At 49.3% G+C, this 2718-nt stretch overlaps 1 protein-coding gene across 1 annotated transcript in view; it reads right to left on the bottom strand.

Moving 5' to 3' along the window:
- LOC113207983 (uncharacterized) overlaps positions 1-2718 on the bottom strand; it is a gene marked incomplete at its 3' end in the record, with an annotated part of 58743 nt that overhangs the window by 52653 nt on the left and 3372 nt on the right. The gene's annotated exons all lie outside the window — the stretch shown is intronic.

Below are 2718 nucleotides of genomic sequence, written 5' to 3'. Positions count from 1 at the left end.
CGGGGCGTCGCTAAAAAGGGGGCAACGGCCGCGCGGCGTGGCGGCCGGCGGTCTCTGATACGAGGCATTACCTTGGTCCTTGGCCCCAAGGTGGGACTGGCCTAGACGCGAGGGGGCGCCGAATACCAAGACGATAGTCGGCATTAGGACGCCCCGCCCCGCCCTGCCCCGCCCTGCCAGGTGCCGGTGAGCTTCGTGCCGACCCACTGCTGCAGCTGGACCGAGCATCATCATTATACCCTGGAACCACTCTTTTACTTTCAGTGGAAAAAAGTATCAGTTCTTCCATCGGATCAGCACTCAAAGTCAAGGATGGTAGTTCGGCACACAGTGCTGCGGCCGGCCCGCACCACTCCCCCCTCACCTCGGACTCTTAGAGCTTTCCAGTCGCGGCCGGCCGAAGAGGGTGTTGGTGCGCGCCACCGTCACCTCCGATGGGGCCACCGAGGCGAGGCGCGATAGCGACTAATGAAGCGACACCTTTCAGCTCCCGTTCATTGTCTGCGCTTAAAAACTCGAAAATAACTTTCATCTTCTTCTCCTCTGCGCGACTTTCGATTCTCGTCTTCGGGTCGGCCAGGCCTCATAGGCCCCCTGGCTGCCACCAGTCCCCCTCCCCCCTTTTCCCTCTCCTCCGAAGCCACCGGGACCACCATTGTTTCCTGACGCAATGACGTTATTGTTCCGCTCTCCTCAAGGACGGACGGGCCCAAACGAGGGAAATCAGCAAATCGTCTCATTATTGCGACAATTATTATTATAATATTGCAGCCGTAACGATCATCATTCGAAGCCACAACTATTTAGTACTACTCGAAGATGACAACGTCGAAAGGCGTTGCTTATAAGAGGGTGGCGTGTTTCGTTTTGCTTACATTAGCGTCGGTGAACGCCAGGCAATCAGTCCACGAGTCCAAGACGGTATTTATCGAGGGAGAAAGAGGACAAGGACGACCTGGACGGACACCTCGCTTTCTTTAGGGGGAAGCAGTCGAGCACAGCTCAAAGTGCACCGGCATAGAAGGGCAAACATTTAGTCATAGGCTCGGAGGCAAAGTGAACTAAAACAACAAACCAATAGTAGAAGCAAACCAGAAAACAATAGCAGGAAAAGTCGATGATTACAAAATCTTGCTTTTGTTGACAAGTGCTGCATGCGCGTGCACGCGGCCGCCGCCCTACTGGTAGGCAACTTATTTGGCTTCGCGGGCACGCGAGCACGCGCTCACGAATAGCACGCGCCACGGAGGAGCGGGCTGCATCGGGATCCACAGCCCAGAGGAGCAGTAAAAACCAGAGGATTGCTGTTTGGAAACAACAAAAAGCCTTCGTTGAATTTAAAAATGTTTTACAATACGTATGAGTAAAGAAAAGACTTTAAAACCAAAAACAAGTTTGAAACCTTTTCTTTCAAATGTAAGGAAATCAAAAGCACAAGGAAATTTTAATCAACAACTTCAATTTGATGCAATGGAAAAATAGTCAAAGCCATCATTGATTGCCTTGACCCTATTCCAAAGATAAGGTTTTAATGAAAGTGATTAGTCAAATTGTGTTGGAATGCAAACAGAAATTCAAGATTTCAGGATCTTGGCCTCTTTCAATTTCAATTTTTTATTCTTTTATTTTCATTGATTGTGTGAACTTTTTATTGAATGAAAACACATATCGTAAAAATACGGTTAAGATCAAGGGACCGCTTCTCTAGGTGAATTATATTACTGCTAGATTCTCCGCTCGAAGTGCGTAAGCTAGTTCCTTTAGCATTATCAAAGCAAAGGTCACCTTCTCACAATCCTGATCGCTTTAATTTGAGTCCAATTCCATCTAAAGGACTAAGATTTTCCTGACTCAATTTAAGGATCTTGACGATCCCAACTCAAATAATGGAACGATCACCCTCAATTATGATTCAAACAGACTCATCGATTTATCAGTCTCAATGCCAGGGAAACTAGAAAAGTGCTAACAAAATTATTGCTCTCTTTGTAGAGAGGTTTCCAAATATGCATAGTCGCCATAGGTCTTCATTTAACCAAAAGTCTTGCGGGCAAACTTAGGAGTATTTCCCGATATTTTCACGGGGCGTGCTTTGCTCGCGGGGCGCGGCCCCTCTCTTGCCGGCGCCCGGCCGGCTGGGCCAGCTAGGGTACTTTCTCTGAGACATTTGCGGGGTGATTGATAGGTCCTTCGTCTCCCTGGAAGCGCGGAGGCGCGGGCTGCGGTGTGATGTGACCGCTGCGCGCTGCTGCTGCGCGCTGCTGCTGCACGCATACTCACTTTCAGTTCCAAAACGCCACGCCGTGTCACGCCGCCGCGCCGCGCCCTGCTCGCACTGCGCGGTCCGGGGCCCGAGAAAATGAAGCCATTGTTTGCCGTATTTCGAGCATCACCATCGGGCTCCAGCAGCGAGCAGCATCTGCATGCTTCTGCGTTAGGGCCAGCCACGCCCATCCTCGCCCCCGGCACGCCCCTGCTTAGCACAAATTGTTTCCTATGGGAAGGAAATTGTCTATGGGGTCGACGGACCTTCTACAGTAGATCGATTTTAAAGGGTCATTTGATGTTGAGATTCGAGGTCGATGACCATTTTAAATTATACTAGGAAAAACGTCTCAAAAATCAAGAAGTGTGTCCTGGCATTCATTTTTATATATTTACAGTTAAGTCGGTCCTAACAAAATTATTTCTCAATTCTATAGTTCTTGAAAACAATGC

Source organism: Frankliniella occidentalis, unplaced genomic scaffold, assembly GCF_000697945.3.
Source record: "Frankliniella occidentalis isolate FOCC.00 unplaced genomic scaffold, Focc_3.1 Scaffold198, whole genome shotgun sequence".
Classification (NCBI taxonomy): domain Eukaryota; kingdom Metazoa; phylum Arthropoda; class Insecta; order Thysanoptera; family Thripidae; genus Frankliniella; species Frankliniella occidentalis.
This window is presented reverse-complemented; position numbering and strand designations above follow the sequence as displayed.